Source organism: Sorghum bicolor, chromosome 4 (assembly GCF_000003195.3).
Source record: "Sorghum bicolor cultivar BTx623 chromosome 4, Sorghum_bicolor_NCBIv3, whole genome shotgun sequence".
Taxonomy (NCBI): Eukaryota; Viridiplantae; Streptophyta; class Magnoliopsida; order Poales; family Poaceae; genus Sorghum; species Sorghum bicolor.
Window position 1 is genome coordinate 59,951,352 of NC_012873.2, and position 25,862 is coordinate 59,977,213.

Genomic DNA, 25,862 nt, shown 5'->3' on the forward strand with positions numbered 1-25,862 from the left:
GACAACCCTGCCTGCCAAGGTGGTTCTTCGCTGGGGACACTCGAGATTGATGGAAAAGCTCGCCGAAGAAATCGTCAGAGTTTCCCGACGGTGACAAGAAGAAAGAAAATTCTAATTTACTACATGAGGTATTTTCCAAATCAGGGGCTCCCCTTATGGTAGATTTTGGTGTGTTTTGTCCAAGGAGTTGGTATATATATATATATATATATATATATATAGGGACGAAATCTCCTCCACATCTACATCAATTAGCAATATGGTACTAATTAATATTGCACCCTCCATCGTTACTATTAGGCCTAATTAATTATTAAAGCCCATTAGTGAATAAATGCATTTGGCCTTTGAATCATGATGACGTTGGGTTAGGGTAAAATGAAGGATTTATTATTTTCGAAATTAATTATTTTTATGGATAAAATAAATTCAGAATTATTATCTAATCCATAAAAAATACTCCAAAAACTCCAAAAAATTGAGAAAAATTCTCATAGACATTACGGAACATGAGAAACCCAAATAAAGTATTTGGAGCTCATGATGAGATAATTTGGAGCATCTAACAAAAATTAGATTATGCTCACAAAAAAGTGAGAATAGAAGCTGGAAAAATTGCCAAAAAGTTTGTAGAGATTGCTTGATGGATGAGAAACTAAAAGAAGGGATTTAGGTGACACCGAAAAGATTTTAGAATCCTCCTAATAAAAACTTGAGTTTAGAAATAAGGAATTTTGTTATAGATAAAGATAAATACATACCGGCCAAGAAAGATCAATCCACTAAGCGTATTTTAAAAACTTTGCTCACTACACACAAATGAGCAACAAGCAAACATTACATCAAATCTTATGCACCAGCACGTAGCACAACAGCGTTGTTAAACCCTATGATGAATTTTATTTTTTTTTAAAAAAATATTTTCCTATGTTTTCATGAGCACAAAAATACAAAATAAATTATTTTAGCTCTATTTTCAAAGAAGCAAAATTTAGGGTGTTACACCTACACTGGGAGTAAACACCAACAATCACCCTATAGGATAACCCTTGTCTTTAATGTTCTAAGTTTTTAGTATTATCTCTCTGATCATTTATTGTATTTAAAGGATACATGTGGCTATGCAAAAATATAAAAGAAGAAAAGAGAGTAAAAAATGGACAAGTGTCCCAATAATTAAAACAATGGGTACTAGATGCACGCCTCTCTGAACTAAAAAAAGAAGAGATAGCCCATGTCTTTTCTGAAAAGTTTCAATAGAGAGCTATTCCCAAAAGAAATATAAATTTGCCACAAATACCACAAATACACCTATCCACCATATTCCATACACATGCACACATTGGTTTGATTGTATGTCTCGATTCTCTATGGATCCATTAGTTAACTTTACAATACATGCATTGCAAGTATGCATATCCTTGTTATTGGCACTCCTATAAGCTCTACCATATATATACCTTTAGCTATAGGAGGCATAACATAATTAATGCCTCAAGAGAGAACCATAAATACCACATACATTGAGAGACTTGAGGGTATCATACAATTAAGCTCTTAGTTTTATTCTGAAAACTTATAAAAACTCTAAAATAATGGTTCTACAAAGAATTTGAGACATAGTGCTTGACCTGATTGTTCTGTCTTCTTCTGATTGCTCAAGACTCATGCAAAAGCTATAAAGCCTCATGGTTAAAGATAAAACGGGTAAGTTTGAACATTAGAACAAGTATTGACTAATCCAGAGGAGAATTTTTGTTTGAGAGCATGTGTACTTGGAAAGAATGAAAATATTTTAGCAACTCTTGATCCAAATACATATACTGCTTATGCTTGGTTTGCCAAGGGACTGGCAAAAGGTAAGCTTGAGGAATTGTTGACGGTCGATAACGCCAACTTTTATTATAACTTTAAACCTGAAGGAAAACATGAAAACACACTAGTCCAGGGTTTTATCTGACAATTTCCACGAGATTTGTATATTCTGTATTTTTCAAGGTGAATTTCTTGAAAGCTAAAAAGAGGGACTCTAGTGCAAAATAAACATGAAACTTATCTGCCATGGGAAACGTCACGAGAAGACTCAGGAAGGATCGAGAAGGCACCCAGAGCAATGGGGTGCTTGGCGGCTGCCAGGTTGGGCCGGCCGGCCGCACCCTAGCGTCGGCCAGTGCCCCCCTTAGGGTTTTAACCCTCCTCTTCCGGAAGCTTCCTCCACCGCCTCTCCTGATTGTAACACCCTAAATTTTGCTTCTTTGAAAATAGAGCTAAGATAATTTATTTTGTATTTTTGTGCTGATAAAAACATAGGAAAATATTTTTAAAAAAATAAAATTCATCATAGGGTTTGACAACGCTGTTGTGCATACATGCTGGTGCATAAGATTTGATGTAATGTTTGCTTGTTGCTCCTTTGTCTGTTGAGAGCGAGCAAAGTTTTTAAAATGCGCTTAGTGGATCGATACTTTATCTTTATCTATAACAAAATTCGTTGTTTCTAAGCTCAAGTTTTTATTAGGAGCATCCTAAAATCTTTTCGGTGTCACCTAAATCCTTTCTTTTAGTTTCTCATCCATCGAGCAATCTCTACAAACTTTTCGGCAATTTTTCCAGCTTCTATTCTCACTTTTTATGAGCATAATCTAATTTTTAGATGCTCCATATTATCTCATCAAGAGCTCCAAACACTTTATCTAGGTTTCTCATATTCTATAATATCTTTGAGAATTTTCCCTGAATTTTCGAAGTTTTTGAAGTATTTTTTGGAGCTTAAATAATAATTCTAGACTTTTCTAGAATTATTTTATCTATGAAATTAATTAATTCTGAAAAATAATAAAACCACTCTTCCTTTTTAACGCTCACTCAAATCCCATGTGCAATAATTATAATAAAGCCCAAAGACCATGTCTTTATTTATTAATGGGCTTTAATATTTATTGAGGCTCATTAGTAAAGGGTGGAAGGTGCAACATCAATTAGTACCATATTGCTAATTGATATAGGTATGGAGAGTTTTTCTCCTTATATATATATATATACTAACCTCTTAGACAAAGCACACCAATATCTACCGTAGGGGGAGTTTCTGGTTTGGGAAATCCCTCGTGTAGTAAAATTAATTTTTTTTGACACCATCGGTTAACTCTGACGATTCCTTTAGCAAGCTTTTCCAGCCATCTCGAGTGTCTCTCATGAGGATCACTACCACGAGGTTTGTCTCACCGTTCTCTACGTCGTAGTCTTTCTTTGCATCAATCTATCATCGTTTGAACATTTGTTTTCCATCTCCTACCAGTTTCGTTCTTTTGCTTTTATGTCTATGTTGCCTTTATTTCCTAACGTGATGATATAATAGAAAATAATATAATCTTTTGAAAGAATTGGTCGAAGACTCTTTATTTATTTGAAGCCACCGACTAAGTCGTTTTCTTTATAACAAATCAAGGCGTCAAGCCCTACCTCCTGTCAAAGTGCCGCCGCCGCCGTAGCCGATGTCCTTATCGTCGCTTCATCGGCCGTCGTCCGTGACCTGTGGGCGAGCTCTCCATTGAGGAAATCCCGAGCTGCCCTATTGAGCACCAGGACGTCCCTGTTTGCCAACATTAGGTGAGCTCTCAGTCGACTTGATTTTCCCCTGAGCGAACCATGGTCCCTAGGTTGCACTCGCGAGCTTCTCGCTGCCATCCATGGCAACCAGCCAACCACAGTGACGGAAAATCCGGTGCTAGCCGAGCGATTAATGTTCTAATTAGCTTGATGACCTCATCATTACATCATCATGATGTTAAAAATGCATTCTCGCCGTTTTCTTTCAGAAAAAATAAATTTAGAAAATAATATATTAATACATATGTACTTACATTCCAGTAGCTTAACTTTGTGCCGATGTGATCTATATGTTAGGAAATAATTGATGTTTATATGCCACGTGCTTTTGTATATATTTAAATATTATAAATTGATTAATGATTATGTAAACATATTGTTTAAATAAAAGCAATATAGGGCAATGTCGATCTCTTATATTCAACTGTTAACTTGATTAAAGCCAAATGAAATATGTTTTTGGTATAATATTCTTATGCCAAGATACAGACGTATTTTCACATACACTTGTCTTTTTCAAATTAAAGTTAAAGTTGAATAATTTGATCAAATACTATATATGTGTTTATAATAGAAATATGAATAATTCTCCTTTAGCTTTCTTTATTCAAATATAAATTTGACTTACACTGAATTTAGATATCTCTTTGAAATATATTGTCCATGCTCTTATTGAACTAAAATATAAAATAAATGAGTTCTTTTTGAAACTAAAACTTTTGGTAGATGTTTCTTTTTCACCATAACTTCGATTACCGTGTTGTCCGTGTCTTTGTGCTCATAGCAATGCGTAGATTAGTTTTTAAACCTTTTTATTGATTGGTGTATTGTTCTAATTATAGCTCTATTGTTTGCTTCGTGTATGTTTGACTCTGATTGCTTGTGTGTTGATGATTGGTGATTGAGTATAGTAAGTGAGCATTACTTCAGTGATCAAGATCAATACCTTTGCAACCATCAGGATCAACAAGAGCAATTGGATCAAGGCAAGTATAGCATTTGGGTTTTATTTCTGTGACCATAATCCTGTGACTAGATTAATGTTAAGTAATAAACGATAAAAATGACTTTTTAGCAACTTGACGATTTGTCTGTACGTGATCACCCGGGATAACAGTGCAACCATGAGGCTATAATGGCTCTGGCTTTAGCTCAGTATGAAGACCTTTTCTAGCTTGTTAGCAGTTATCCGAAAGGGCGCTAGAGAGGCTTGCCGTTTTTGGTATAGTGTGGCCTCTGTCTTTACGTGTACAGGCTGCGAGTCATTGTGCCATTGGAAGGGGGGCTCTATATCTGTGCGCCCGGGAAACCTTGCGGCCCTAACATGTTAGACGAACTTTTGAAAAGCTTCATAGTGATCCCTGCCGACCTTCCTTGGTAGTGGGTTAAGAGGTCGACGAGCGTCGGGCGAAAGGGTAAATCATGACTCATGGGTAAAGATGTACAACCTCTGTAGAGTGTTAAAAACTAGTATACTAGCCGAGCTCAGGGTCAGGAGCGGCCTTGGGGACATCTACATTAAGGGTGTTGATTCTTGTGTGTTAATATGTTCATTATTTATTGTTTGATGCTCTACGTTATTTATGTCACATTGATCATGAGATTGTGGGATCTATACAATCTAGTTGCTATACTTGTGGAGTTCGATATGGACTCACTCTTGCTATTTCCGCCATACTTCAGGAGGAGTGTTATGCTTGTGATCAACCAGTCAGTCGGATCCTCTACAGTAGAGTTAATACCCGAAGTTGGAGTTATTTATCCACTGTTTTCTATCAAAGGTTATCTCTTTTATACTAAGTATGTTATAATTTATGCATTGTATCTTGATATTACCACTTATTTGTAGCTATATGTGAGATTTGACTTCTAAGACTCACATATGGTGCATATCTGGTTTTGTTCTTAAAATCGGGTATTACACTGATGCATCTCGGCCCTTGGATAAGTCGGTTTGATCCTACGGCGCACACGCATCCCACCGGACTATAAATACATGGGTAAACCCCCCCTAGAGAGAGCCAATTCATTATTCATCAAGGCCTCAAGCCATCAAGCATCAAGTGCCTTTAAGTTCATCAAGAGTCTTCTAGTTCATAGTTCTAGTTAGTTAGATTAGAAGTAGAGGAGATCTAGTTCTTCATCGGGATCTGGAGCCCCTGGCGTTGGTCTGGAGCGCAAGAGTTTGGTAATAGATCTAGTTCTTACTTTATAGTATTTAATTGTATATTAAGGAGACTTTATTCTTAATAGATTCATATGTTCTTAATTGCATTAGTCATTGTCTACTTTGATTATATGCCTAGGATAGTTGGTTTGATCTTATTGAATTCATGTAATTGCTCGTATAGCGTTTACCTGATCGATCGTTGGGTAGATGATAGACAATATGTAGACGTGGTGTCTAGATATCTTGTTTGTCTGCGAGTGCACCCTGACGTGCTGGGTCGTGTGGTAGTCTACGTAGGTGACAGCTGTGTTGGTTCATCTGTTGTCCACCCCCCGTACGTAGGACAAGCATGGGCACGGTCCTGAAAGAGGTGACCCTTGTGTCTTAAAACCCTCATTAATTGATGCCTCTTTACATGTAATTATGATATAGGGTTGACTTAACGATGATTTCTAGATGTAATTGCACTAATTAGAGTTATCCATTGGCGTAGTTATAGAATTACCTTAGATCCAACTCCCTAGTTTATCCATTGACTAACTATGATTATGACTAGTAGATGCTCTGATGATTATCTTTAATTATGATACTTGATGACTATGCTATGACTATTATTTATCTATATTTATCTTGTGACCTCTACCTGTTATGAGTAGATTATAAGACTTGGGTAATATCATTTATTCATCCTATATAGTTTCTTATCAATATAATAGATTATAGTTTAATACTTAGTCAGTGGTATAAATATAAATCGACAACCTGGATACTTCTCTAGGTAAAATGCTACAACGGTATAATTATCTGTCCACTTGCAGAACCCATTTAGTTTATAATTATGTTCATATCTTGTATTCTCTGTCCAGTTGCAGTAGAACATATGAATCTATTTTAAATTCCTAGCAATGTAATTAGGGATGACAACCTACTTCATGCTTAGGAATGTTTGAGTGGTTAGTTGCTATTTGACAAGTTAATGATATACCGTGCATTTCTGGTGTTGTTGCTAGGAGTAGGGTTTATCTCTATTTTTAGTGATGATGGTAGTAAATGTCAACAACGCACTACACTTGTGCATATTGTATCTCTCTAGTACTTTCTCTATATATGCTTTCTGTGATAGTCCCAATACCCCTTTATTTCTGTCTTGGTGAATCTCTATGCCCAAAACATATGATGCTTCACCAAGATCTTTCATGTCAAACTTTGAGGACAAAAATATCTTTGTTTCTTGAAGCAGACTCACTACATGCAAGTAGGATATCATCCACATATAGGATTAGGAAGATGTACTTCCCCTTCTTAAACTTTGCATAAACGCAATTGTCCTCTACATTTTGTTTAAACCCAAAACTTCTTATTATTCTATCAAACTTCAAATACCACTGTCTTGAAGCTTGTTTTAATCCATAAATGGATTTCTTTAGGCGGCATCCCATTCGCTCTTTTCCTTCCACGACAAAACCTTTCAGTTGTGCCATGTAAACAGTTTCCTCTAAATCCCCATGTAGGAATGCCATCTTAGCATCCATTTGATGTAATTCTAAATCATAATGAGCCACTAGAGCCATTATGATCCTGAAGGAATCCTTACATGAGACTGGAGAAAATGTCTCATGATAATCAATCCCTTCTCTTTGCGTGAAGCTTTTCGCCACAAGTCGCGCTTTAATTCTTTCTACATTCCCTTGGGAGTCATATTTGGTTTTGTAGACCCATTTATAGCCTACTGTTTTGGCTCCTTTAGGAATCTCTTCTAAATCCCAAACTCCACTGGAGCTCATGGATTTCATCTCTTCTCTCATAGCTTCTAGCCACTTCGATGAGTTGGCGCTTCTCATGGCTTCATCATATGAGGTGGGATCACCCAACATATGAAACTATTCTATGTTGAAGACTTCATAGTCATCTGGGATAGCTGACCTTCTAACTCTTTGAGACCTTCTCAGGGCCTCCACATTTGGCACTTCTTCTGGTTGGGGCTGTTGTTGCTCCCCCTCACCTATGGCATCTGGTTCTTCTATGGGCTCCTGAAGGACAGGTTCCTCATTTCTATCTATTGTTGCCACAAGAGAGTGAGCAATAGGTTCTTGTATCGTAGTGTCTGGCACTGTCGGTGCATTCACAACGGGTAATTCAAAAAATGGCTCTTGAATCATCAGAGTGGGCGCATACACCCACTTCTCTTCAAGATCAATCTTTCGAGCTACCACGCTCCCCTGATCAGCTCATCCTCTAGAAGTACGACATGTCTCGTTTCTACAAACTTTGTATATCTGTCTAGACAGTAGAAACGATAACCTTTTGATTTTTCTAGGTAGCCAATAAAATGGCAACTAACTGTTTTGGGATCTAGCTTTCTAATGTTTGGGTTAAATACTTTGGCCTCAGCAGGGCTCCCCCACACACGCAAGTGGCTTAGTGAGGGTACTCTTCCTGTCCACAACTCATACGGTGTTTTAGGCACCGATTTACTGTGAATTCTATTTAGAATGTGAATAGCGGTTTTTAATGCCTCCATCCACAAACTTAGCGGTAATGTAGAGTAACTTATCATACTTCGCACCATATCCATTAGGGTACGGTTGTGTCTTTCAGCTACTCAATTCTTCTGAGGCTTGCCCGATGTAGAATACTGGGCTACTATGCCATGCTCCTATAAGAACTATGCAAAAGGTCCAGGAACTTGGCCATAAGGGGTATGCCGACCATAGTACTTGTTGACGGTCCTTAAGTACCAAATATAATCATCAAATAAATAAAGAAAAGCATCCAAATGCAACCAACACCCAGACTTAGGGTTTTATCTGACAGAATTCCATGAGTTTTGGTGTTTGTCTATTTCCGCAGGGGGGGTTATCAGGAAATATGGAGGAAAGGCCCACATGTCGGGTTTACATAGAGATATTAACGTGCCGCGCAATTTTCTATCATCTAGAAGACTCCAGAAGCCCCGAGAACGAACGGGAGGCCGAGCGGGCCCAGGGCGCCCGCCCTCCCCCCTTGGGTGCCCGCCCAGGTGTTTCAACCAATCACGTTCAATCTCGCGGATTATGCTCCACCGACCTAAAGGATCAAGGAGAACCGTTCAATCAATGTCGGTTTGATCCGACGACCCACGTTCACTTGAGGGAACTATATAAGCAGACCCCCTGGCCCCTGGAGGAGGGCAATCCTCATTATTCATTAGCATATTTTCCAGAGAGGATTCAGAGAGAGAGGCTCCTTAGGGTTCCCACCTCATAGCGCTTAGCATCCAATGTAAGAGTAGAACTAGTTCTACTAGATTGAGAGAGATTGAGTGGAGGTGTAGATCGGAGGAAGCCCGGCCTGTCGGTGTCTACTCTGAGGTTGTACCTGCGAGATCAAGTCTCCTAACCCGAGGCTTGCTCCTAGGATTCTTCAGTATTTTGACTTTTAAATTCTAGTAAGTTCTTTGTTCTTATTGTTCTTTGGTTTATGAGTTTACTTTAATCTCTTCCAGTTGAGTTTAGAGTAATCATTGCTAGCGTAAACGTGGTGTTTGGGCTAGGGTACTCATAGATATCCCCTGACTAGCTGGACCGTTGTAGTAGCGAGGAACGTGACATTTCCGAGTTACCTTTGTAGTCCATATCCCGTTAGCAGGATCGATAGGGTTTATAGGTGCGGGTCGAACATCCTTTGTGGTGTCTAGATTCCGCAAGCCTCCCCAATAGAACAGTAGATCATCCTTACCAAGGTTAGAACGAGAGTACAGTTGTAGTCTTCTCTATACATCGCTCACATCGAATCACATTGTTTGTAGCCTAAAGGGTAGTAGCAATAGATTTGGTTAGTCAGATGCACGCTTTCTCCCAGTGGTAAAAATATAAATATGATACTCTGGATAACCTCCCGGGTGAAGTGCTCACCGATATCCGTGCGTTTGCGGATCATTTCCTGATGGCATTACCAAATATCAACAGTACTCTCCTCCACGGTCGGATCTGACTATCTTAATCTTTAGGTTGTGCTGATTTTCAACTTCAGCCTTAAATATCTTAAACTTATCTAATGCCTCTGTTCTTTCTTTAATTGGATAAATATACCCAAATCGGGAGTAATTATCTGTGAATGTTATGAACGAGTCATAGCCATCCATACTTTTCACAGGAAACAGTCCACAGATGTCCGTGTGGATTACCTGTAAAATCCCTGTGCTTCGTTTGGCATTCTTTTTAATTTTCTTTGCATACTTTCCTTTAATGCAATCTATGCATTGCTTTAATTTTGAGAACTCAAGTGGAGGAAGAATTCCATTCTTCACGAATCTCTCTATTCTCTCCCTCAAAATATGGCCTAAGTGATAATGCCATAATTTCGACGATGCATCTTGAGTTCGCTTTCTTTTTTTGTTCGCATTCTCAGACAAGGACGTGTTTTCTATAGCATCACATACGGAATTCATAGTTTCATGAAGTGATAATAAATAAAGATCTTGTTGTTGTAATGAAACACCAACACAGTCATTATTACAATAAATATGCCACTTTTCATCACCAAAATGACAAGCATAATCATCATCGTCTAAACATGACACACTAATCAAATTTCTTTGCAGTGAAGGGACAAAAAGGATATCTCTAAGTAAAAGAGTAAAGCCACTAGCAAGCTCCAGGGAGACTTCGCCAATAGCTTCAACATCTGCTCGGACTCCATTCGCCATTCTAATGTGTCTTTCTCTTTTTGTTGTTGTCCTTGTCGAGCTAAACCCCTGTAAAGAGCAACATGAACAGTTGCACCTGAGTCAATCCACCAAGTGGATTTAGAATAACTTATATACATGGATTCATTTACAAAAGTAATAATGTTCTCACCATATGTTCTGAGCTTCATCTGTAGCCAATCAGGGCATCTTTTCTTGTAGTGTCCCTCTTTCTTACAGTAGAGACATTGATTTTGGTTCACTGCACACTGATTCTGTTGAGGAAGATGCTGCATGGTAGGCTAGTGGGAGGTTTGCCCTGATGCTGCATAGGGCCCTTTCCCTTATTCTTTGAAGGAGAATGGTAATTCTTTTTCTTGTCCCTCAAATGGTTGATCGAGCCACCATTTGAAGTCTTGATTTTCTCTTCCTCTTGAGCACGCATAGCAATAGTATCGGACGCCTACTCTAGCGAGTAGATCTAGAGGACAGAAACCCTAACCCTAAGCAAAGAAAGGACAGAGACAAGGATCCGATTCGGGTCAGACCCAACCCTAGCCCAAAATGGCATAAAAGAAAAGATCTCCCTCCTACCGGTAGCTTCGCCATCTCGCGGGCGTCGCTAAAGGGCGCCGACGCGGAGCCGCTCGATGGCGGCGCGCTCTCGCTAAGGGGAACGCACACGCCGACGAGAGGGCCCACGGTGGCGCCGGTTCACGACGCGGAGCCGTTGGATCTCCCTGCATCCAGATCAACGGCCATAACGTGCTGGGCCAAAATAGGCCCAGGCGGGAATGTGAAATCCCGGCCCAGGCCTAGGTTATGGCCTGGGCGCGGGGAGAGGGCGCGGCTTGTATTAGATCTTGTATAGGATATGTACTCTGTTGATTAGCCTGTGGCCTGTCCCAACCATGCAGGCCCACCGTGCCCAGGCTCATAAGGTGCAAGAGCCTTTTGTTTGGTTGCTATGCCCGTCCAGCCTCTCTTGTCTGATGCAGCTCGTCCACTCTTTCTGCATGCAGCTGGCCTGGCTCTCCAGGAACGAAGAATTTCTGTGTATGGGGAGAGCCGGGTCTGACGACAACTTTTGCATAACCCTCAGTTAGCCAAACAAATAGTCGGAGCTCGCACTAGCCGAGCCTGGGTGGATGGGATGCGGGCAACCAAACGCCCTCTTACAGGTTATTTATGCACATGTGCACGCCAGCATACCAGCACCTTAAAGTCTATGTTACTGTAACGAAAACCCATGTTTCACTCTTATGAATATGCTACTAGTCAGCTAAAGTTATGTAATTTTCTCAACCAGATACACAAAAACAATTTGAAAATACATCTGATCTAGAAGAATCACAATGGGAAAGGAATATAAAAAACTAACTATGCATGAGAGGAGAAGGAGCTTTGTTCGTGGTAACCAAGTTCCTTGTCATAGGGGCAAGGTGATGTGCTCCAGGGCTGCATGCCAGGAGCCATGACCCATTTCACTAAATAAACTGTCAGGACATTCTAAAAGTGATGCATATCACGATTTTAGAAAATTAAGAAGGTTAATTAATTTAGAGAAAGTGTGTACAAATGTGGTATGTTAAAAAATGAGATGATTTTTCTCTCTGGTTACTTTGAAGTTTGAACGTTTCTCTGATAAAAGAAATGGTTCTTCAGCATTAAGATGGTTCGATAACACAATTGTACATGGAGCTAAAAAGATATCATCTCATTGTTTTGTGCTTCCTGAAGACATTACTAAGCAACACAGCCAGGCTACTAAATAGCTGGACCCTCATTGGATTTTTCTTGCATCTTGCTTAGAGAATTATTTGCTTCCAAGTCCAGCTTATCTACGGCTTTCTCCAAATAATCAAGAAGGTCTTTTGACAATGAACACTTCAATGCAATGGATGCCACCTTTCGTGAGATACGTGTAGCACACTTTTTCAAATATTCCTCCTGAGTTCCTTCTTTCTCAATGTAAAATCCTCTTTTTGCATATTTTGTGAATCTGTTCAGAATGTATTGGCGAAACCAAACCACCATTCGCATTAAAGACTATGAGAGCATGCGTGCACAATATACCTATAAGATAAGGATGAAATTTTTCATCATACTATATTAGAAACTACATTGTAATTTAAAATGTGTTTAAGTACCTATGGATTCATACTTCCTGTAAGAACATGCAATGGCCATATTTTTCATTGTTGAATACAACCGTTGCTTCATGAATAGATTGCATATGCATAACCATATGTCAAGTTGGAGCCATCAGTTTGTAACAGTTTTACAAGAGAATGAAAATTATAGTTTAATACCTTTCTCTAACTTTAAATACACCCTCTTGTATATGATTCTACTGCAGTCTTCAATAGTTAGATCCGGATGTAAATAACTGGATTCTTTCGACGTGAATTCAAATCTGCATCTAACTCATTTTCACAAAGGAAGAAACCTTCTCATATTCCACAAGGAATTCCGAAAAAGAGAGTTTTCCTATGAATTTTTTTCTTGAATAAAGTTTTCATACCTACACTCCTATGAGTCAAGGTCATATCGGCTATAAAAGAGTCGTTATACACAACAACCCACTTTTTCCTCAAATTATAAAGGTCTGACATCCATTGGTTGTTAGAAAGGTTTCAAAGAGCCAAACAAATGACTCAACACTCTTGTTGAATATTAGTGCAACCCAAAAAATTATTATCTGCATGTGATGGGATCAGCGACGAAGCCAGGAAAAAATTTAGGGTGGGCTGAACATAAGTCTACGATGATTTATCTCTACTATAGCCTCTCACAATAGACATATATATTATAGCTTAAATCAATCTTATATTGAAAATGTTGACCAACAATGAAATTCACAAAATCTGTCATGAAAAAAAAAAAGATGAAGTTGACTCATACCGAAAGGACCAATTGCAAAACTAATAAACAGCACGTGATGTTGCCCCACATTATTCCTCCAAAGTAGCAACCTACACAAATAGACATAATTTATTAGTCATACATATATGTACCTCCAAATTATAAATTTAGAAGAGAATAGAGTGTACCACTTCTTTTCTAGGCAATAACATACGGCGCTTTTTCATCTCTTGAAACCGCTTTTTGATCTTTTCATTATCAACCTTTCTAAATATCTCCTTCTCAGTATAACATATCATCAAGCAAGAAGCAGCATCCTTGGACTCACTATACTCTAGCCAATCAAATTCATCAAACCAAATCTTTTGAAATGATCTCCATTGACCAACCATACATTTAGAAGGAAATCAAAGTTCATGAGGTTGGGTTGGACCACTCAAAGCATATGCTCTCTTTAGTTGGTCTCTAATTGCTGGTTCATAAGAAGCAATTGGTTTGCGTTGTCCAGGGTCAGCAATTAGGTTTGAATGACTAAACTCTTCCCTCGGTTTCTTTGGTTTTGGTTGACTTGTACTCTCATTAGTATGTGCAATTGAGCCGTTGCCACTTGAGCTTGAAATGTAGTTGTTCAAAGTCGAAGTTCTTTTCGACATGCTGATGAGTGATAATCTAAGAATTGAAATCATATCATAAATCAAAACATTCAATCACGCATTATATTCAATGTTACAGTTAAGAAGAAAATAAGAAATCACCTCTGCCTGCTGCCTGGTTCCTGCCGCCTGCTCTTGTTGGCTGCCGGCTTGCCACCCTGCCCAGCCCAAAAAGCTTCACGACACTACGCGATGTGGCCACCAACGCTCTCTTGTTCGCCCCCCTCACGACTGCAATTCGCGTCCTCGCCTCACCTGGCCACCGCCACCGTCCAGGAGCTGCACTGGGCCACTGGCAGTCTGGCACTGCTACACAGAGTGGTAGAGGCAAGCCGGCACCCACCCGTAGAGTCGCAGCCGCGCCGCTAGCGTCCCGTGTGAAGCCGTGAATAGAGAGCCCAAAGCCGCCACCGCGAGTCCGTGCACACACGATGCGCTCGATGCGATGGGGATGACTGGAGAGCAGCGCAGGGGATGATAACATCGGGCTGCAGGGGTGGGTTACATGGAGATGTTTCCACTTTTCAGGATTAGGCTTCAACCTTTTTAGTGTGATGTTCTATCTCTATTGGCCCAATAAGCAATAAGTATTCTTTTTATCTCTAATAATTCTCAGCCCTTCCTAATCTTCTATATAATTAAACATAAAAAATCAAGGTGGGGCGCTATGTACTCAGGATCGTTAGGTCGGGCTGAAGCCCGCCTTGACCGGCTGTTGGCTCCGTCGCTGGATGGGATATAGTCAAGGCCCGATCTTCCGATAGGTATGATATCATCGACTGGTGGAGACTTGACATTCATGATCTAGGCTTTGAACCAAGACTGATTCGATCCCCCACAACCATTATATCATTGCTCTGTTGGTTATCAATCACGCAAACACGATTGACCTCGTCGAGAAGGCTTTCCTGCAAGCGAATCGAGAATACAAGCAAGAACAAGATGAATGCAAGCTGAAATTACAAATAAATATGAGACTCTGAATACTAGGAGAAGTTCAAGTCTTTATTCGAAAGGACTAATCGCTATAGGTGAACGAGATCAAGAATAGGAGCCCTGGTTTAACAACAAATGATCTTGGCGATACAGTTGCAGCAAACGATGTTTGTTTTACGAGGAAAACCAAGAATGCAACAAAACCCAAACCCTAACAAGAGTGGTGGCAGCTAATTATAGAGTCTTGGTCTCCACCCCCTGTACGCGCTCCTAATAGGCCCAAACATGATACACGGTCCAATGGACCAAAAGACAGTGTCGTAGCACCCTGACAGATTCTGTATACTGATTTGTTTCAACAATTCCTGTTGATTTTAGAAGCTTTTTGATGTGAGACCAGTTGCATTGGCTTCCTTATCGAATTAGCTTTCTATCCATATATGGATCATAAAAAACGAATACGTCTGTGTGACCAGTTTTATGATAGACTTGTCCTAGATCTTGAGAAGAGCTCCAATTTTAGTTGGACTGGGTCTCCACTATAAGAAAGATGAATTGGACACCCATGTTGGACCTCCTCCACTCCTTGGCTTGTATGTGATGGAGTAATGTCCTCATCATAATGGTCGATTCCAATTAGCGTAGCAAAGGGCATTTCAAGATTATTAGTCAGAAACATGGTGTCAAATGACACAGCATCACCAAAGCACATGTAATTCATAAAAGACTAACTGTCTTCCTAAAAGAAATTAATATGTCAAGGCCAATGAGGAGAACCTAGCATGTCATTGATCTTTCGAGCAACGATCCATGGCTTCCACTACCACCACGATTGTCGATCTAGAAAGGCGCCCAATTGCCCTCGAGCAAGCACTTGGCCATGGAAGCACCACCACTTCTGTGGTCAAGCCAGATTGGATATGGACGTCACCGAAAATCTTGCTACGAAGACACAACAAATGAGGATCGGCACCAACAAATCCTTCGTCAGCACCACGAGGGAGGAATACATCTCGTCCACCTCCCCCAGAGATCCTCATGGAGGTGTTGAACACCTTTTTGTGGCACCACCAGCACTGTAGCCACCCTTGCTATCGTGCCTGAACTAGAGTGTTGACAACGGGTATCCTGCAATCATCACCTTCGATACGACTAGATGTGAAGGCTTTTACTCGAGATTGAACTCCAGGGCCTAAACCATGATAAATCCATTGTCTCTTGTATTAACCATCGAGTTCTAGCATACACTAAAGCCTGAACAATTGTCCTACGTACTCCCATGACAGGCTATCGGTGGTAAAACATCAACAAGAACCTAGAGAAAGATGGCTCTTTGGGATTGATATTGTGAAAAAAAACTAAAGAGAAGGTTAGACACATACAAAATAATATGAAAGTCACATAGTCTTGACAAAAATGCTATGTAGATAAAATACGTCGACTATAGGTGTTTACCAAGCAAGACTATGTGTATTTAAAAGTGTCACCAATGAAAGGAGTCACTCAATTTGGAGTAAAAGGCAAGTTAGCACCTTGCTATGTTGGACCATTTTAGATCTTAGAATGATATAGGAAAGTATCTTATCATTTGAGATTACCTAAACAACTCTAAGTTGTGATAATGTATTCCATGTATCGCAATTGAAGAAATGTCTTCGAGTGCCAAATCAAGTTTTTGACTTTGATGGAGTTGAACTTGAACAAGAGTTGACCTATTCCGAGTATCCTATTTGAGTTCTGGATCAGAAAGACAGCGATAACCGAAGGAGGATAATCAAGTTTTACAAGGTACAATGGGATCAACATTCAAAAGATGAAGCTACTTGGGAATCCGAGATTATCTATTGGAGAATTTCCCTGAGTTCCTTGCTTCTATCAAGGTTACAATTTCCCTCTATAAGTTGTAACTTGTGTCTTTTGAGCTATGTAATGTGAAAACCCCCTACCTATTTTATCAACAAGTTTGTGGTGTGTTTGCTTTACATATTTCCTTTTCCATTACTTAACCCCAAGGCTTTAAATCTCGGGAAGAGATTTCTTTAAGGGGAAAAGAGCTATAACACCTCTAGTGTTAAGCACACTAAAACTAGCCATATCATCATATGCATTACAAACCATTCATGTTTAGTCAATCCTAATGTGCATTCCCTAAAATAAGTTTCCATTTGTTAAATGTTTGTGCTTGTGTGATGAAGTGTGACTTGAGTTAAAACCCCTAATTTGGAATGTCATCTCAAATACTTGGTTTTTGCCCGATGAAAGTTGAGGTGTAAAGTGTACATTACACCAGTGTCAAGTGTACATTACACTAGTGTCAAGTGTAGAGGATAAATTTAAGTGCAACCTTTCAAAGTGACCTCCAAGTTTGGATTTAAATTTGGGTTCCAAAAATTGTTCCAAGTTTTTCTAATTCAAATTTGAATTCAAATTGGGATTTATTAAAAGGAATTTTCTAATTAAATTGTGTTCAATCAAATGTGACATTAAGTGGATCATGTGTGGTTTGATTCAATGGGTCCATTTGGATGATAGCTGTGATCACTAATTAATCACTAATTAAAGTAGAAACTGAAAGGTCCTGATAGCTAGAGGGGGGTGAATAGCCTATTTAAAAACTCTATAAATTACTAGAGCCAAGGTTAGTAAATAACAAAGTGAAGCTTTTTACTCTAGCTCTAATTAAGGGTTTGTAAGCCACCTATCCCAACAATTCTAGTTAGTAAAGTCACTGGGCACATAAAAACTATGTCACTACAAGCTACACTAGTGAACTAAGTGAAAGCCCAAGTTTAGTTTTGGTAATTAATGACACCAAGTTGCTAATGCCTTTGTCTTTAAGTGATTTGAGTTAGGCACAACAACACTTGTGATGAAGGAGCAATGTGACATGGAGTGGTGGACACTTCATCATAAAGAGATGAAGCATGAAGTGGAGATCATGGTGATGGACAAAGAGTAAAATGATCAAGGCAAAAGTATAAACATAGGGTTTTGCTTTTGTCGGTCTAAGATGAGTAGAGAAGTGATTTGACTTAGTGACACATGGTCTTAATTTGGAAGAAACTCCCATTTCAGATCTGCTGGATTTTACAAGAAACTAATGGGTCATCAAACAATAGACCCAACTATCAAATAGGTCATAAAATCCTTTTGACAACCTAAACACAAAGTCGTTGGTTGGCTGCTTCTAAATGATAGACTAAGTACTAGAAAACTACTCAGAAGGAAGAAAATGACCCTTGACTCATACAATTGTGAAATATGTCTTACTGGAGACAAAGAAACTACACAGAACCTCTTCTGGGGCTGCCCTTTTGCCAACAATGTTGGGATTTGCTAAACTTGGAAACAATTAAGACACGATGAGTGTTGGAAAACATTATAGCCATCAAGGATCAATTGAACAGCCAATTCTTCATGACAGCTGTCATCCTCATGTGTTGGACTATTTGGAGGGCCAGAAATGAAATCACTTTCAAGAACAACTAGATCAAGATTTAGGAATCCAAGCTTTTTCTTCTCAAAGGACTAATGCTGGTGTCCCTACGGGTGAAGGACATCCTTATGATCGGGATTCAGGAATCCAAGCTTTTTCTTCTCAAAGAACTAATGCTGGTGTCCCTACGGGTGAAGGACATCCTTTCAGAAGCTTATGATCAATGGATCCAAAGGATTGATCATTTTCTCGTTTTTATTTTCTTTGTTTCTTTTTTTGTATCTTAGCTTTTTTTCATTCTTCACCTGTATTGTTCTCGTGAACTCTTTTTTACCCAGTAATATATAACCATCTGCAAGGGCCACGGTCCCTCTAGTTCCCTTAAAAAAAACTGTCTCGCCTTGGTGTCTCTTCCTCGCCTTCTGTCGCCTTATTACATCCTTCTTAGGCTGGAGAGTGGATACGCTATGGGATGGTGGCGTGGACGCGAGCGCACACTCTCCCTTTACCTTATGCGGGCGGGTAGCGCTTCCGTTCAGTTTTTCTGTGACAAAGGGATGCTTAGGCCCTTTTTAGTTCGTGAAAAAGAGTAAAATCCACCGCCGGTCCTTAAATTTGGCCAGCGGTGTCATCTAGATCTCTAAACTTTTAAAGTGATATCTGTGAGTCCGTAAATTTAGCAGACTGTGTCATCTAGATCCCTGAATTTTCAAGGTAATCACCACATGTCTCTAAACTTGGCTGGTGGTGTCATTCCAGTCCTTGAACTTTCAAGGTCATCACTGCAGGTCCCTAAACTTGGCAAGCGGTATCATCCTTGTCCAAATATGGTCTAACATACTCTATAAGTTGTCATGAATCCAAAATATGTCAATAAATCAAGCATTATTTATCTAGTATTTATCATGAAAATATAAATTATATAAAATAATTTATATCAACAAAAAATAAATTAAAGTGTTAAAATAATTTACACCAACAAATATATTAGGTTTAAACTAAAGTATAAAAATAGTAAAATTAATTAAATATTTATGTATCATTGATAGTATAACAAAATAATATTAAAAAATCCTATAGTATTAAAAGTTTTCTCTATTAAAAGTTACTTATAATTTTATTAGTATTTTAAAACTTTTAATAATGTTATTATAGAAGTAACCTTTAATAGTAGTATTACAGTATTAAAACTTTAATAGTAGTATTATGGTATTAAAATATTTAATAATAATGTGATAGTATTAATAACAGAGAAAAGTTGACCTTTAATAGTAGTACTATAGTATAAAACTTTTAATAGTAGTATTATGGTATTAAATTATTTAATAATAATGTGATAGTATTAATAACAGAGAAAAGTTACTTCTACATTTATTACTATTTACTATTAAAAATTTAAAAATAATTCTAAAATTGGAAGTAAATTTTAATAGAGAAAACTTTTAATACTATATATAGGAGTTTTAATATTATTTTATAATACTATTAATGATACATAAATATTTCGTTAATTTTACTATTTTTATACTTTAGTTTAAACCTAATATATTCGTTGATGTAAATTATTTTAACGCTTTAATTTATTTTTTGTTGATATAAATTATTATATATAAATTATATATTTTCATGATAAATATTAGATAAATAATGCTTGATTAATTGACACATTTTGGATTCATGACAGTTTATAGAGTAGGTTAGATCATATTTGGACAAGGATGATACCGTTTGCCAAGTTTAGGGACGTGCAGTGATCACTTTGAAAGTTCAGGGATTGGAATGATACTACCGGCCAAGTTTAAGGACATGTGGTGATTACCTTGAAAGTTTAAGGATGTAGATGACACAATCTACCAAGTTTACGGACTCATATATATCACTTTAGAAGTTTAGGGATCTAAATGACACCGCCGGCCAAGTTCAAGGACCGGCGGTGGATTTTACTCCGTGAAAAATTTTAGGATTGGCAACTGTAGCACTTTTATTTTTATTTTATAATTATTGTTCAATCGTAGACTAGCTAAGGTCAAAAGATTAGTCTCATAAATTACAAGTAAACTAGACAATTAGTTATTTTTTATCAATATTTAATGTTTTATGCATGTGTCATAAGATTCGATATGACGAATAATCTTAAAAAATTTTAGTAACAAAACAAGGCCCTAGATGGGATGCTCCCGTTTGGTGGGCCTGGGACTAGGAGCTGGGCCACGTTTGGTTGGCTGGGACCGGGAGCTGCGTCCGGTTGCGCTGGCGGACGTCCAGGCGCTAGCGCCTCTGCAGGTAGAAAGGGCAACAACGCAAGATTGCAACTTGCAAGTCTGAAGCAAGATAAACGATTTCATCCGAATTGTCTTTTCTTGGAAGTGATTTGATCCGATTTCGAATTGGAATCGACTACACCGTCCGTACCCGACCGGCCGTCTTGGAACCGAACTCTGTTGCTGGCCCGGCGGCCTATATAATAATGGCCTCGGCCTTGCCAAGGAGGTAGGAACGAACCAGGCAAAGCCATATCTATCATCGCATATCGATCGAAGGACGGCAGGAAGAGAAGGAATCGATCCGAGCCAAGGGCAGCTTGATCGACGATCGTTGTGTTGTTCTTGTTCATGGGGATCCAGCAGGAGCAGGTGCCCATGGGCCCGAATAAGCGTCACCGTCGTCCACTATCGCACGACGAGGACGACGATCATCATCGTCAGCAAGGCGCGGATGCGGACGACGATCATCATCTGAATCTGAAGGAGAAGAAGAAGCCCCGCCAGCTGCCAGTGCCATGGATGACGGACGAGATGGCCGCCATGGCGACGGTGCTACCCAGAGTCCTGACGGAGTACACCACAGAGGACGCCGCGAGATTCGAGGAGGACATGAAGCGTACCGACAAGATGATCGACGAGTTCGCTGCCAGGGTCGCCTCCTTCCACCCTGTTACTTCTCGTGTACCCGTGGTACCTTTCATCACACCGGGCCTGCTATACGAGCAGGAGGAAGAGGAGGAGGAGGTGGCGGTGGGCGACTTGCTCGTGTCTAAGGCTGACATCAAGATGCTCCGCTCCTTCGCCGCGGGTAGCGGCTACAACCCTCTATCCGAGAGGTTTCTGTCCGATCGCAGCCTCATCACACAGGCTGGCGCCGACGAAATCAGGAAGAGCGACCGCCTCTTTTCCAAGCTGTACGCGTGGTCGCAGGAGGGCGCCAGGGAGGTCCTGCGCCATTACGACGCCACCGCCGCCGCAGCCAAGGAGTACAGTCCCCCCGAGCCAGCCGAGCCAGCGGTGGGGCTGCCGGAGCTCTAGCCCGCCAGACCCATAGAGTTCCCTTAGTTCTTCCTACAAATTTTTGTTATTAATATATAAGAAGTGAAGCCCCTTCTTTTTTTTTATTAATTCGTCCCTATGCATGCCTAGATATATAGAAGACATCGATGTGCAGATCATCAAGCATTCATGCAAGACTACGTACTCGTCTTAGTAGTTACTCCCTACATTCCAAATTGTAAGTCATTTCAAGAATCTTGGAGATTCAAAGCATTTTCACGTTTAACCAAAATTATAGAGAAAATACTAAGATTTATAACGTAAAGTGAGTATACTATGAAAATATAATTAAGAAAAAATTTAATGATATTTAGTTAGTACCATAATATTTATTATTTTATAATATAAATTTGGTCAAACTTAAAAAAATTTGACTCTCCAAGATTTTTGGAATGACTTACAATTTGGAATGGAGGATCACTACAAGAAACTTGTTAATCTGTGACGATTTCTCGGTGACGGATTTACAAATCATCACTAACAACCATTGAGAGCCGTAATCTGTGACGATATTCATTTTTTCGTCAAGGATGAGCCCACTGGATATTCCTAGCCCGCTAATTGGTGATGATTTTATCAGAATCGTCACAGTATATGAATTTTGAATTCGTCATACTCTAAGCTGACTACTAATATTTGGTGCAAAGAAAAATAAAAAATATGATTACAAAAAGTATTAAACACAATCCGTTAAATTATTGGAACAAAATAATTATGTTACTTTGTTACATATTTTTTTTTGTAACAACTTTGTTATAAGCATATATGACAAAACTAAAAATATTATCCATATAGTGCGGATGGGAACAAAAAAATTGCACCTATGTGGGACAGTAGAAACATGTCTTACCATTAGAGTGCTACATGACTGAATGTGCACTTTATTTTTAAATTGTTTACCAGTCCGGCATAGCCTTTTGTAAATGTAAATTGGTAAAACAAAGATAGGAAAAGAGAAGTGCAGTCCACGGGAATCGAACCCAGAGCATGGGTGTCCAAAACAGAAGTCTTACCATTGCACTAGCAATTTCGCTGTGACAGTACATGATTCTAACCACGTTTTGTTGTTTGTCCAGCATCAAGTAAATACGAAAACAGTAAAAATAAGTGCCGTTGGTGGGCATCGAACCCAAAAATACCGTCTGCCACTACGCCAGCTTGTCTGGTGTGATGGACTATGATTCGATTTACTTTTTGTTGGTGAACGAAGGAATAAGTGTTTTGGGTAAAATTGGTCAAATGAGACACTAAATGATCTCAAATGAAAAACTTTTGAATACTAAGATTGTACAACTCATCAAGATCTACATTTATTATATAGTTCATTTTTTCATTTGAGAAAGTGTTAGTAAACATTAGTCACAAAGTTTTGAATCTCACATAGACTTTGTGGAACTATATGTGAGACTTGTAGATTTAGAATTACACTTTCCGAACAATTTATCAAATACAAAAATGGCCTATATATCAAATGTAGATCTTGATGAGTGTACCAATCTTGGTATTCATGTCTTTTCGAGTTGAGACCGTTTAGGGTTTCGAAAACTGGTCCGAACGTGTCAAAATTTTAAAATTCAAAAATTGAGTGGTTCAAACTTTGTCAAATAAAAAGTTATCCATTATACCAAATGTAGATCTTGATGAGTTTGACATTCTTTGTATTCATGACTTTTGTATTTGAGACAATATAGGGTTTAGTCAAAGTGTCTTTTTGTTAAAATCCAATATTTGACTTGGTCAAACTTGGTCAAATAAGTCACTAAATAACCTCAAATGAAAAACTTTTGAATACAAAGGTGTTAGAACTCATCAAGGTCCATATTTGATACATAGTTCATTTTACCATTTGGAAAAGTTTTAGTAAACTCTAGTCACATGTTTTAAAAATTCAAGATGTGACTTGGTCAAACTTGGTCAAATGAGGCACTAAATGACTTCAAATGAAAAACTTTTGAATAAAAGGGTGTTAGAACTTATCAAGATATACATTTGATACAAAGCTCATTTTTACATTTGAGAAAGTGTTAGTAAAAACTATTCACAAAGTTTTGAGTCTCACATAGACTTTATGGAACTATTTGTGAGACTTGTGGATTTAGAACTACACTTTCCTAACAATTTATCAAATGCAAAAATGACCTATGTATAAAATGTAGATCCTAATGAGTGTACCAATCTTGGTATTCATGACTTTTCGAGTTGAGACCGTCTATGGTTTTGAAAATTGGTCTGAACGTGTCAAAATTTTAAAATTTAAAATTTGAGTGGTTCAAACTTTGTCAAATAAAAAGTTGACCATTACACCAAATGTAGATCTTGATGAGTTTGACATTCTTTGTATTTATGACTTTTTCATTCTAATTTATTTGTAGTCTAAAAATTATATAGTATTCAATTTATAGAGTTCATAAAATTTTTGAAAAAAAAAACACACTGGACAGTAATGGGCCGAAACAGACAAAAATCCTCCTCTTCTGCCGCCGCTCCAAAATCACTCCACGCGCACGACACTGAATCTGCAGCAACCCAAAATTGCGAGTTCTCCCTTTCCCCACCCACACCCCGCTCAAATCCTCCCACTCGAACTCCACCCAAATCTGCCATGGTTGCGCGCGCGAGCGGATGCCGCCTGCTCGGTTTGGTGCTCAGTGGGGTGGCGAGCACGAGGGATGGGAGCGGAGCAGCGGTGGAGGCCCTCTTCGGCGTCACTTGCGCTTGTGCGGAGGCCGCCTCCAATTCGCCGTTCCATGGCGCGCGCGTGCGTGGAGGCTGCCGTCACGTCCGCCATCTCGTCGCGGTAGGACTAGGAGAAGGCGGTGAACGTGCAGGTCCTCCTCCGCTGCAGGTACGTGCCATAGGCAGCTGTTGAGTTCTCAATCCATCTCTCTCTCGCGCACGCGTGCACATCTGGGTCTGCCCCCAGATCCGCCGCCCTGATACCTCGTCGTTGCTTCCGTAGGCTCTTCAGTGACGATGAGCTCCGAAATAACGCACAACAGGTCATCACATTCAACGACTACCAGCGTTAGGTCGCCATCACGCAGAGCATCGACATGAAGCAGTTCGACCAAGTCTTCAGCTTCGACAAGGTCACTGCCACTACCTCATTTCTGAACCCGAGATCTGGGTGTCTGCTTTGGTCTTTATACACAATAGTTTATTTTTTTTTTCTCCCAAGTTCTATTGCTGTTAGTTACTTTGCCTTATTACCCTGAATTGGACAATTTCCTGCAAGTTCACATTACCCCTGATGCTATTTATTTTAGGAAGCAAGCGCAGCCATGTGGATAACAGATGATGGCAAGGCAACATTTAGGCAGTATGCAGAGATGAGAGAATCCGTCCACATAGATGAGGTGATTCTTTAAATTTATTTTTTCTGTCCTTGGCTGCAGATATGCATTGACGAGTTTGAGTATGACAGTAATTTCTATGGACAAAAAAGTAACAGTGCATTCCCCTTGTGTTTTAGCTGATCACTGAATATATTCAGTTGTTTAGTTCTGTGTTACAGTTTTTGGAAAATAACGTAAAAGATAGCCAACCATAAATTCATTTGTAACCTCATTTGTGAAAACTACCCTGAAAATATTGGTTCCATTAGAAGTTGTCCATTTTTTGTTTTTTTTGGCTACCATTTTAACACTCATGCCTTCTCTTACATTCTTGTAGAGGTGAGAAATATTTGATTTTGTTATAAGTCGATTTCTCATTCTTTCTTCCGTGCAGGTCTACTCTAGATCAATCATGTACCTGAAGCTTCTATGATCTTTTTTTTGTTATATAGGTAGGGAGACATGTAATGCAACCCCAATTGCTATTCTGAGCTTGCGCCACCCATTGTGCGGGTGGACTGACTAGTTTTTTTATCTACTTGTGTTGCACGATGTGGTGCTTCATGGTGTATTGCACGAGTGATGCTTGATGTAACTTTTCTCATCTTATGTGATGCTATGTAAAAATGAGATCATATGTGCTGCGAGATTGAGTTCTTATGCAAGTGAAAATGAGTGGTTTGTTGTGTGCTACAATAATAGGCCGTTTGTTGTATGTGTTGTAATAATAGGCTGGAAAATAAATTGAAAAAAATGGGCTGAAACCAGAATATAATATGGACTGAAAATAGATTGCAAATGGGCTAAAACAAAATTGAAAATGGGCTCAAAACAAGCAAAAAAAGGTCTATCTTTCATGTTGGCCTATT

The 25,862-nt window shown here is 39.1% G+C and overlaps 1 long non-coding RNA gene across 1 annotated transcript; it reads left to right on the forward strand.

Annotated features, from left to right (window-relative positions):
• LOC110434573 lies at window positions 24,142-25,655 on the forward strand. Its single transcript, XR_002452095.1, has 4 exons — window positions 24,142-24,503; window positions 24,618-24,747; window positions 24,925-25,014; window positions 25,388-25,655. It is a non-coding gene; the product is annotated as an uncharacterized LOC110434573 (long non-coding RNA).